The sequence below is a fragment of the Vipera berus genome (assembly GCF_964194415.1).
Source record: "Vipera berus genome assembly, chromosome: 7".
In the NCBI taxonomy this organism is placed as follows: Eukaryota; Metazoa; Chordata; class Lepidosauria; order Squamata; family Viperidae; genus Vipera; species Vipera berus.
The window spans coordinates 59879005-59891757 of record NC_138209.1 but is presented as its reverse complement, the minus strand read 5'-3'; positions in this window follow the sequence as shown (position 1 = coordinate 59891757).

Here is a 12753-nt window from a genome sequence, read left to right as displayed (position 1 = left end):
CCAGATGTTCAGACTGGATTTGGCATTTTTGTCCACTATCAAGTCCTTCCCACGGACCTGGGATAAGCAGATGTGGATGTTTGATGGTGTTAGATATTGCCTCAGAATGTAAGTGATGGTTCCAAATAGTTGCCTTTTGCAATTGACTGATGGTGAATTTGTCATTGCTGATGGTGCTCAAGTGGTGTTCCAGTTGTTTGCAGTTGCACCCAAGGGAGCTTATTATTATTGGTAGTATTTTTGCATGTCCACTATCCAGACTTAAATCTGGGATGCTATGAGGAAGGTCCCTTTCTGTTTTTATTCTAAAATCCCAGAAGCACTTTAGCTTCTTCACTTTGTATCATTTTATCTATTTTGTGCTTCTTCCTTTCCTGCCATTTTGTCTATTTTGTAGCCCCACCAGTTTTTGCTTGCAAGCAAATAGATTTCAAATCTCACTATGTTCAAGAGGAATTTTCAGGGAGACTAGATACCACACTGCAACCTTAAGACCTGCAAATAGAAATAGAATAACTGAATTCACTCATTCAGTTAGAAGTGATACTTAGTGGACATACTAAAACAAAATTATAATACAACATGAACAAAAATCTATCATTGCATAACTTTATTTATGTATAAAACACAGCCTTCTTTGTTGATAGTCTTGCTCTATATTTTTCCTATTAGGGACAACATAGCTTTTGTCAGGACTATTAGCTGGACACTTTATATTTTTCTTATTTTAGTATAATTTGTAAACACAGTGTGTGGGCCAGGATGTAATAACACACTATTTCCCCTTTTTCAGATTTCAATTGGATTCCCAAGTGTACTTCACTTGGCTTTCTTGTTGATTAGCTGTCCTGGTTTTTCTCATTCTGTTCAAATGCATGCCTGCTTATAGCTACTGCATTCCTTGCATCAAACACACCATTATCCATGAACTCTGCTTAAAGGGTCATTTTGAGGTTGTAGAGTAATTTAATATACACATGAGAATTCTCACTTTAACTCAACTGGTTGTTCACTGTCAAGCTTAGACTGGACTGTAGCATCTGGTTGCATTTCAACAGATGGTATGCTGATTATGTTTCCTGACTTTGTGCATTCAAGAGTTTGGTGGTAATTTAAAGAAGAATGCACACAGAAATACAGTGTAAATTCTGTACTATTTATAAACTATTATTAACTGTTCATCTTCCATTTAGGATCATCATTTTTTTTCCAATACACATAAATGCATCCTAGAACACAGACATGGAAATAAATGCATTTCTGGAGTGGATTAAAGGTAAAGTAAAAATTATTATCAAAGTCTGCCTTTTTCTGTGTTGCCATTTGGTTGAGTTATGTTGCCAAGGTGATATGCAATAATCTGTCCTTGTAATAGCACCAGAAGTAGGAAAAGAAATTAGTTGTTCTGCATGTCAATTGAATTGCTACTGAATCACTGTTTGCCTGGGAACTGGTTTATCATGAAAGTGCCTAAGGATACAGGAACACTCAATCTAAGAGGTAATGAGCTGCCGCCACCAGATTATCCACTAAACCACACCAAGTAACAGGTGCAATTCTCTGTAAGAGAACCAGAGTCCGGTTTTTCAAAAACCATTAAAAAAATAGAAATGGTTGTGAGGAACCTCCTTGGCTATTAGATACTTTATAATACTGTGTAGTGACATTTTCACTGCGGAGCTTGAAAATACCCAAGGAAGACAATTTAGTAGTCACTTTCAACTATGCTCTACATGGGGCTGCCCTTGAAAAGCATCCAGAAGTTCCAATTGGTTCAAAATGCAGTGGCCCACATGGTTTTGTGCAGATGCAGGTGTCCACATATGTCACCTCTGTTGTGGGAGTTGCATTGGCTGCTGATTTGTTCCCGGGTACAATTCAAGGTCTTGGTTGTCACCTTTAAAGCCCTACATGGCTTGAGACCAGGTTATCTGAAGGACCATCTCTTCCTGGTTACATACACCTAACCCATAGCAGAGAGGCAGGGAATGCTGTGTATCCCATTTCCTAATGACGTACAACTGGCAGGACACAGAAGAAAGGCTTTCTCCATGGTGGCTCTCTCCCTTTGGAAATATCATCCCCTGTGATACTCTGAAGACCTGGTTTTTCCAATGGGCCTGGGGAACCCAGAGCAGGATGGAGCTCATCAAATGGCTTGTTTGGGTGCTTATTTTTGCCATGGGGAGGGTGTTGTTTTTCTTTTTATATTGGGATTTTCTATTGTTTGTAAGCTGACTAGAGTCACTGAAAGTGAGTGGGTGGCCATATAAATTCTCCAAATAAATACATAATTTAGGCTGGAACATGTCTGTGAATGACAGATGGAAACCTACCATTATTTCCATGTCTTTGAAAGCCCCACTTCAATGTGAAACAGCTTTGCAGCTCAAGGCATGTATTAAGCTAGGTGGGGATATTTCCCTCCAAGATACACAGTCATGGTTCTGCAAGATGTCTTGCCAACTGAGCAAGTTCTATTCCTAGGCACATGCTGCTCCCCGATCCTACAGACTGCTTCTACAAGAGGTTGTCTTTTCACCTGATTTCAAATGTTGCATCAAGGTCACGCCTGGCTTATTTTTCTATATTTTTTGGCAGCTTCAGGATTTTCAAACTGGGCCAGAGTGTAAATGCATGAAAATACACTGATTTTAAAATGATATAGTATTTACTAGGTCAGAGCTCATTTCTAAGTTATCATAGGGAACAGATACTGATATCCATGTATATTGCTTAATTTTGATTATTCTCAGCTTAATATGTCAAACCCTGACAGATCAGGGTTGAAGTCTATCTCCTTCTTCCTGCAGTCTGCCTGTAGGCCTCCCCAGAGGCCCCAGATCATTCTTGGGACCTTTCTTGCTTCTGGGGCTTTTGGCAACAACTTGTGAGAAGAAGTCATAACTATGATCCTATGGGAATGGAAGGAACCACTATGGAAGGAGACAACTGGCTTCTCTACCACCATCTCAGGAACTACTGGGTGCTCTCTGTTATTAATGAAAGGAACAGAGACCAGTGAGTAGGAGAAGGGAGGACAGCAAGGAGGGCTCAGCAACAGAAGACAAGAATTATTGCTGTTCATAAGAGGCATTTGAGAGTCTGCGTTTATGAGTTTGGGATTTTTTTTCCTTTACAAACATTTGACATTCTCAAAGTGCCCTTTCCCCCTTCTATCCTGAAGCACTGCACATTCCAGCATAAACTGTGAACTAGCTGAAATATAAAGAGGAAGAAAACTGTAAAATTCATCATGGGGTATCTCATAAAGTGGAGGTACATTAAATAATGTTGTTAAAAATAGGAACTCTAACTGTATTTAATTTAACAGAATAATAATCTCTTCTTAAAAACCTCCAGTGATGGCACATCCACAACTCCTGAAGGCAACTCATTCCACAGGTTAGTTGTTCTCACTATTAGGAAATTTCTCCTTAGTTCTAGGTTGCTTCTCTCCTTGATTACTTTCTATCCATTGTTTCTTCCCTTGCCTTCTGGTACTTTGGAAAATAGGTTGACCCCCTCTTCTTTCTGGCAGCCCCTCAAATATTGGAACACTACTATCATGTCATTCCTAATCCGTCTTTTCACTAAACTAGACATACCCAATTCGTGCAACCGTTCTTCATATGTTTTAGTTTCCAGCCTCCTAATCATCTTTGTTGCTCTTCTTTGCACTTTTTCCAGTGCAAAGTTCTATCATTTTTCTATTGTGGCAACCAAAACTGGATGCAATATTTGACGTGTGATCTTACAAAGGTATTATAAAGTGGTACTAACACTTCACATGAACTTTATTCTATTCCTCTGATAATGCAGGATTGCATTGGCCTTTTGGGTGGCTGCAGTACACTGTTGGCTCATATTTAAGTGATTGTCCACTAAGAATCCAAAATCCCTCTCACAGTTATTGCTATTGAATCAGGTTCCACCTATTCTACACTGGTACATTTGATTTTTCTTGCTTGTATAAAACCTTACTTTTCTCACCAGTGAATTTCATTTTGTTAGATAGGGCCCAGTGTTCAAGTCTGACAAGATCTTTCTTGCTCTTGAGCCTATCTTCTGGGTGTTGGCTATTCCTGACAGCTTGGTGTTGTCTGCAAATTTGATGAGTCCCCCTTTTATTCCTTCATTTAATAATAATAATAATAATAATAATAATAATAATAATAATAATAATAATAATAATAATAAAGTTGGAAGGGACCTTGGAGGTCATCTAGTCCAACCCCCTGCTCAGGCAGGAAACCTTATAAATTGTTAAATTGTTTATGAAGATATTAAAGAATACTGGGCCTAAGACAGAACCTTGGGATACCCCACTGCTTACTTCCCTCCATGTTGATGTAGTTCCATTAAGGACTACATGTTGTGTATGGTTTGTCAGCCAGTTATGAATCCATCAGATGGTGATGCTGTCTATCCCACATTTTTCTAACTTACTAAGTAGTTGTGGTCTACTTTGTCAATTTATTTATTTGTGTCAGGAGCATCACATTTAAAATAAGGCATACTATATGAGATAAAAAATTTAAATACAAAATTAGAACACGTTCAAATTAAACAAACCTTGCCCAGAAACTAGCAACAGTAATTGCATTCTGTCACGCTGCCATGAGATCCTCAAGTGTACACTGATTGGGACACAAAGGGCAGGTATACATATGTGTTATTGTCTGCATGTCACCACAGTCAAAAAGAACAGAAGCCACTAGATAGCCCCATTTCTTCAAGGTGTCTCTGTATTTTGTACCCGTGCACAGTATATTCAACAATTTCCATATTTCCCAGCTTTCAGTAGACTCAGGTCCAATTCCTCAGTTCCATCCAGTGTTGTTCTTTGTAGTTTTCCATAGATCCACTCTGGTTTTTTTCTCTGTTAGTAAGAATTAAATCCAGTATAGCTGACCCTCTAGTTCCCTCCTCTACCTTTTAGATGACAAAGTTGTCAGCTAGGCTCGTAAGGAACCTATTCAATCTCCCACTTCATGCAGAGTTTGTTTCCCAGTTGATGTCAGGCTAGTTAAAGTCCACCATTACTACTATTGTGTGTTTCCTACATACATTAGTTAACTGATTAGCAAAAAAACCCCCATCTATTTCTTATCTCATATTAAAGTTTTTTATTCACTTGTAACATGAAATACAAAAATACAAAAGTAAATAATAAGGTACAATGGTAGGGGAAGGGGAAAAAGAGAAGTGTGGAAAAAGAGGGGGAAGAAAAGAAAAAGTGTTGACTTCCACCTCCCTCTGTTACAGTAGAATAAGGCATTAACTTTGAATCTCAACTTTTTATATTTCTATAGTAGTATGAACTAGCCATTTCTATCTTAACAAATCAATCTAATCAGTAAAACCCAAAATCTTAGTATCATTTTTTCCACCTCAAGCATAAAGTCTAGAAGTGGTTTCCAAGTAGAAACAAAAGTACTTATATTCTTTTCTTTTATCAAAACAGTTGTTTAGTCAACTCTGCTAATTCCATCAGCTTTTGTAGCCATTTTGTCCATGGTGTGAACTGAAACATCCTTCCATTTTTGTGCATAGAGCAGTCTTGCTGCCATCACCATATAATCAGAGTTCCAAGGTTTTTTCCCCAAGTCTTTTTCCATTAGCCCCAGAAGGAGTTTCTGATTTAATCTTTATATTCACTTTAAGAATTTTCTGCATTAAAATATGAATCCTACTCTAATATTACTTTGCTCTATCACATGTCCACCATAAATGATAAAAAGTCCCTTCTTTATATTTACATTTCCAACATTCATTTGAAATACCTTTATACATTCTACATAACTTATTTGGTGTTAACCAAATAAGATACGTCATCTTATAAGTTTTCTTTTAAGTTATAGTTTAGTGTGAATTTTAAGCCTTTCATCCACCTATTCTTGTTATACTATACTATACATTATACTATACATTATACTATAGTGCTTTACATGTTCACTTTCCAAATTCAATTTTAATAACATTTTATAGACCTTGGCAATAATATGATCATCAATACCACATAGTAAAATTTACAATTCATTTTTAACAAAAATCAAACCCATGATTTTTTTTTGTCTAGTTTAAATCTTTCTTTCATTTGTAAGTATGAGTGCCGCGTAATAGAGTGAGCGCCTGTTACTCGGCCCAGCTTCTGCCAACCTAGCAGTTCGAAAGCACGTAAAAATGCAAGTAGAAAAATAGGGACCACTACGGTGGGAAGGTAACAGCATTCTGTGCGCCTTTGGCGTCTAGTCATGCCAGCCACATGACCACGGAGACGTCCTCGGACAAGCGCTGGCTCTTCGGCTTTGAAACGGAGATGAGCACCGGCCCCTAGAGTTGGAAACGACTAGCACGCATGTGCGGGGGAATCTTTACCTTTACCTTTAAACCAATGGCAAATATAGCCTTCTAATTCTAATTCTTCCTTAGACTTGAACAATTTCAAATCTGGTAAACCCAAACCCCTTCTTTCCTTAGCATCTTGCAATAACTTATATCTAATTCTTGGTTTCTTTCCTTGCCATATAAACCAAAACCATCTATTTCTTCTGTTTGGCTGGTGGCCTATAGTATATCCCTGTGTCTATAGGTAAGCATAATGTCTGTGTCAAGCCAATTATGATTCATAAAACCATGCCTTATGTATGACTAATCAATATTTTATCTTCAATTTGCAATTTTGGGATTTCCATGCACCCTCACCTCTCAGACTAAAAATGAAAATTATCTACACAATCAATTTATCACTCAGTAATCTGATGTTACATAAATTGAACAATGAAATAAAACAAAGATTGGGGGTAAGATATGAAGGCAGATCTAGCCAACCAAAATCTTTCTATTATGCCAATCAATCCCCACTTTAGACACTATACCCAAGGAGTGATGTAGGGTATCCTAATTTGTTTCCAGTGGTGGCATACAATGAAATTCATCTAGGTAGTAAGTTTGTATTCCTAAAAGCTGGGAGGGAGTGAATAATTCAGACAAAAGGAAATATCAAGAATTGCTTGAGACCAAGAACAATTAGAAATTGATTACAATCAACATCATTATTCCACCTCATTCCACATTATCTATAGAGGGCAAAAGGATTTATTCACTAAGTCCCTTTTATTAATTTAATGTAAATTACATGAATTAATTGCTCTCTAAAAATGACCACACTGTGATTTCCCCTCCTTTTTTATCTCCTATACCAGGGGTCAGCAACCTGAAACAGTGAAAGAGCCACTCGGAACCAATTCCCTCACAAAAGGAAAAACTGGGAGCCGCAAAAAATATGTGTGCATGCATGTACATGCGTGCATGCGCAGAACAGGGTTTGACTGAAGAGTGGAGCCAAGGCGAGATATGCACCTACCCTGCATATTTGAATTGATTGGTTGAACTTTTTTAGTCCCACTTTTTTTTTTTGGACTGCACGTGGCAGAGAACCGGGAGCTGCAAGAGATGGCTGAAAGAGCCGCATGCGGCTCCGGAGCCACGGGTTGCAGACCTGTGTCCTATACAGTAACAATCAAACACCCAAATAAAAACACAGATTGTTTTTCAGTTGGGAGGTATACAAGAAATGTATATGTTATAATTTTTCATAATATAGATTAGCTTAATTTTATAAAAACTATTTAGAGCCAGTATTTTAAGGTATAATCATATAGACAAAGCATAGCCATATTTAACCTTGCTAAAGTGATGACATACACAACTTTTGGTTTGAAGCAGGCATTAGTATAGCTAGGCAAGGGAACGGAGTTGAATCATTTGTATCATCCAGCTTAGACAAACAGGCTCCTATTATGAGCAGAGTTGGTTGAATGTCACAAACATGAAAAAGGAAAAATAAAGGTAAAACAAAGGGGAATTATTAATTGTACAGCTGCAGTGTCTAATAATTTTACTAGGCGGTTGGAAAGCATGTGAATAGATTGGACCTATCAACTGGGTCTGGAAAAGAAGGATGTGGTGTATTCTATCGGACATGTATAAAGGTTTATGCTGAACTAATTTAGGTGTGGTCTCTGGGACTGTATTTGCCAAGATCCACCAGCCTTTGCAAATGCTTCAACAAAACTTGTTTTGTTTTTCCAACACCTTTGAAGTGGAATTTATTTTATTCCTCACAAGCACAAGAGAAATTATTCATAAGAACTTCCATTTGATTGATGTATAATAGATTGTGCAGTGACTTAACCACCAATAATTCTTTTAACCTACTTATCTGAGGAGGAAACCCTCAGATCCTGCCTATTATGCCTGCTATCAGCTTCTCCTAATAAAAGTTCTTTTGGAAAGAAACTGTTCCAAGAGTCCTGCTTTCTTGGGATGAGGTTTTGAAGTGGGCACTGAGAGGTAGCCCCCATGTAGAGCATATTGCAGTAGTCCAGACAAGAGATAACTAGTGATGGGCTGTCTGTTAGAACAAAGCTAGGTTATGGCATACACTTGAAAGAAAACTGGGAAGCCTGTAATTGCAGAGCCTGTCTGTCAAGGACAAAGGAAAATATGCATATATCAATTCTGTATCAATTCTGGATGGTTAGAGAACTGATAACAGTAACAAAAATTTAGACATCCTGCATTCCACAGCTAGACTTAGGAACAGGGATGGCCTGGAGCTAATAGAATGTGTATGAGAAAATTCCTGGAGCATTCATAAGCCAAGGCTTAGGAATAGGGACAGCTAGAGATCAATAGAACAATTGTTAGACAATGTTTATTAGATAATATAATAAGAAAGAAATCCAGAAGGCTCACCAAAATGCTATTTTCCTAACCTATAGGAGAAAGGGGAAAACAATTTGGAAGAGGCAGGTAAGGAAGAGGAGTTCAGGGAATCCAAAGTAGGGCACCCCACCCCACCTCTAATAGAGGGCACAGAAGAGGAAAGATCCCCTTGGGACCCAACCAGTGAGCTATATGAAGAAAGGAAGGACATTGGAAGAGTGAATGCTCAATGGTTATAGCCATGCGAGCAGAAGAAGAATGAAGAGGCCAGGGGCAAGAAGCTATTGCTCCCCCTATGCCCAAACCATGGGTGGAAGTCCAAATCAGAGGATCTAAACATAAGATGTTAATAGATGCAGGAGCAAGTAAATCTGTCCTTAACAGACCTATTGCTCCTTGGACTGCTGATGAGTTACCTATTGTTGGGCTTCAGGAAAGGCTATTTCAGCCCCCATTTTACAATACTTAGAATGTAAAATAGGGTGCACTGTGTTAACTCACCAATTCCTATATTTACTGGAATGTTCAGTCCCACTCTTGGGATGAGACATCCTTAGTAAATTACAAGCAACCATAACATGCAAAGGGGAAAATATAAAGATGAAGATACCCCAAGAAGAAATCTGTAGTTATTTTCTGAGTTTGTAGATTTAAATTAGAAAATTGTTCTTTTATCTCCTTTGTGTTATTTTTAATATCATGAGCTAAAACAATTGTTTCTTGTATTAATTTCAACATGGAGAGAATTTCTTTCTGTAGTTCATCAGTATTTTCTTGGTAATATGGCAAACTGAGGCTTCTGGAGACAAATGTTAAGGATGGTTTTTTACTATTTAGAGCTAAGTATGGAACATCAATTTTATTTTTTGTAAGTAGCCTTTATAAATTTATCCAACCAACTAGCCTTCCTTAAACCTTCCCTAACCTCCCCATGTAAGTAAAATTCAATTTTTTCTGTCCAATGAGAAATATATCCTTTCCGTCCAGGGAGAAAAAAAACATTGAAGGCTGTTTAGCAATCAAGATTTATAATCCAAAGTGTTCCATCATATCAGGCAATAGTGTATGTTTCTTCTACAGGAAAATAGTTCCACAATACAGTTCTGAAAGTCAGTATTTGTGTTCATAGTTCAGACAGGCCAATTTTAGAGTAATAATATCGTCTCTGCCACATAGATAAGCAGCCCCCAAGTCTGTTCCTTTTTCTCAGCTGCAATTCTCAAAAGTAAAAGCTTCCAAGGCCAGCCAAAGTCTATCTAATTCTGGGCTTCAAGCCAGGTTTCTTTTAGGCATAAACAAGTTGTAGTGCTATAATTCACCACTAGATGTCATCAACACCATTTTTCAATTTTTAAATCCAAAACTTATATTGTAAACTTTTTTTTTAAGTCTTAAAAACACTTTGTCTCCAAATTTCCAAGTGCGCTCTCTCTCTCTCTCTCTCTCTCTCTCTCTCTCTCTCTCTCTCTCTCTCTCTCTCTATATATATATATATATATATATATATATATATATATATATATATATATATATATATATATATATATATATATATATATATATATATATATATATATATATATATATATATATATATATATATTTGTTTTCTGAGGTTTTCACGGGTGTTTGTATGTGGATCTTTGGTCATTCTTTGGTCATACGCGGGGAAAAACCCAAATGACCAAAGATATGTATATATGTTAAATGTTTGTTAAGCATTCAGAATACACTTGCTTAGTCCCAGACACGGGACAAATCTTATTGACTAAGCAAGTGTATTCTGAATGCTAACAAACATTTAACACATATCTTTCTTGCTTCTCAGCTAACAAAGAGAGAGAGAGAGCCTGTGGCCTAGGGGTTAAAACAACTGCTTAAGACGCAGTCGGCCCAGGTTCGAATCTCAGAAGAGTATGGCTGACTGATGAGAACAAATAAGTTTGAAATGATCATATCGGTCTTCCTTTATTCTTTGTTAGCAAGCCCAAAAAAAAAATATTACACAAATATGAGCTGCCACTGCTGTGGCTACTTCCTGTAGATGGCCTTGGGCTAGGCTGAAACAAAAAATAAGATTTGTCCCTTGTCTGGGACTAAGCAAGTGTATTCTGAATGCTTAACAAACATTTAACACATATCTTCCTTGCTTCTCAGCTAACAAAGAGAGAGACAGAGAGCCTGTGGCCTAGGGGTTAAAACAACTGCTTAAGACGCAGTCGGCCCAGGTTCGAATCTCAGAAGGGTATGGCTGACTGATAAGAACAAATAAGTTTGAAATGATCATATCGGTCTCCCTTTATTCTTTGTTAGCAAGCCAAAAAAATTATATATGTAGGTTTCTCCTTTTTCCTCAAGTAATTAATTCACTGCTTTTCTTTTCCTGAAGTAATGGAGCGGAAATTCCCTTTCCCTCCTCATTGGGGGGAGTGCTTTGGGCAGATTTTCAGGAAGAGGTTGTAAAGTCATAAAGAGAGGCTCAGGTCTCACCCAGTTTCATCCATGTTGCTGAAAGATTGCTTGATAGTGCTTATTGTGTTCTGTTGACAGCAGCTTCTGAGTGCCTACACGAATGTAGCCAATGTTTCCCCCCACTGGTTTGGAGGGCTTCCTTGGATCAAACAGGAGGCCTGTCGGCCACCACTGTAATCAACGGGCCCCTCCTTGCTTTCCACTTCTACAGGACGACTTTCGACCCTTTCTAGGGTCCCCCAGCAGGGCAAAATCAAATGCGAAAGACAGAACCCCGTCTTCCTGCATCTGCATCGCCGCAATGTCAAAACCGGAACAGAGCTCTGATGTTGATCCTGGGATCTTTGGAGCTACTCTCCCCAGCTTACAAGTTATAGCCAAAATCTCCTACCACCACTGAGACTACTTTAGCTTTCACTTTCCACATGGTCCCTAGTCCCTAGTTCCTCCTTCAGAAGTTTGTGTGTGTGTGTGTGTGTGTGTGTGTGTGTGTGTGTGTGTGTGTGTGTAACTGTGGAAAGTAGGCCCAATTAGAAGGTGAAAATAACAACATTCCCTGAAAAGCTAAGTAAAAGAAATTATGTATGTTAACTTTTTCTGAGCTTTAAGATTTAGAAAAAAGGAGAAAAGATTAGGGAATAAATAAACAGGGAAAAACTAAATATAGTAACGTAGGTTAAACTTTTGACTAAGGAAATATAAACATTAATTTTGAGTGTTGAAAGAAAAATCTTCATCAGGGAATACTCAAAATGGAGACTGCTTTAGAAAGAAGGTTGCAGTTTATTGAAGAGGAGAGCCAAACAAAAAGATGGCTGTGGAAAAACTGACCACATGTCAAATTTTTATATCTTCTCCCACTTTTGTTTGGAATTGTTCCTGTGGCAAGAATTTTGACCTGAGTCTAAGTGTGCCTTTCTGGTATTCTGATGGTGGTTGGTTAATCCTATTATGTTTCAAAGGTCATATCCTGCTTCCCTGTGGCTGTGGCTGATGCCTTTTGGATTTTTGGTGTGAGGGATTGTTGATTCTAGGGATCTTTCTTTCAAATCCAAGCTTTCTGGCTCCAATCTTTCTGACCAGATTGTGACATCTGCATTTCTGCAGACCTGTTTTCTGTTTGGGATGGAGAGAATGGGGGAGGGGGTTGTTTCTGCCTTTAAAATCCTTTGGGAAAAATATATTCTGCCTTTTTAATATTTCCCAAAATATTTCTTTCTCTGGATTCTTTCCACAAGAGCATACTATTGTGGGATGAGAAATAATCTCAATAGATGACTTCAGTGATTTTTTTTCAAGATTGTTATGTATATTAAGATTGTTATGCGATAGAGGGTGTATCTGTGGGTGTGAGCTTGGATATGACTTCATATAAGGAATTACTTAGATGGATAGGCAATTAAAATCATTAGGTGAGTTAAAACAAGAAAATATCATACAGTCTTAGTTTCAATATACTCAATTGCAAACGAGGTGGAAGATAGATCAGAAAATTATTATTACATTAACTGATGAAAATTTGGTAAAACAAATTAAAGATCAAAACTG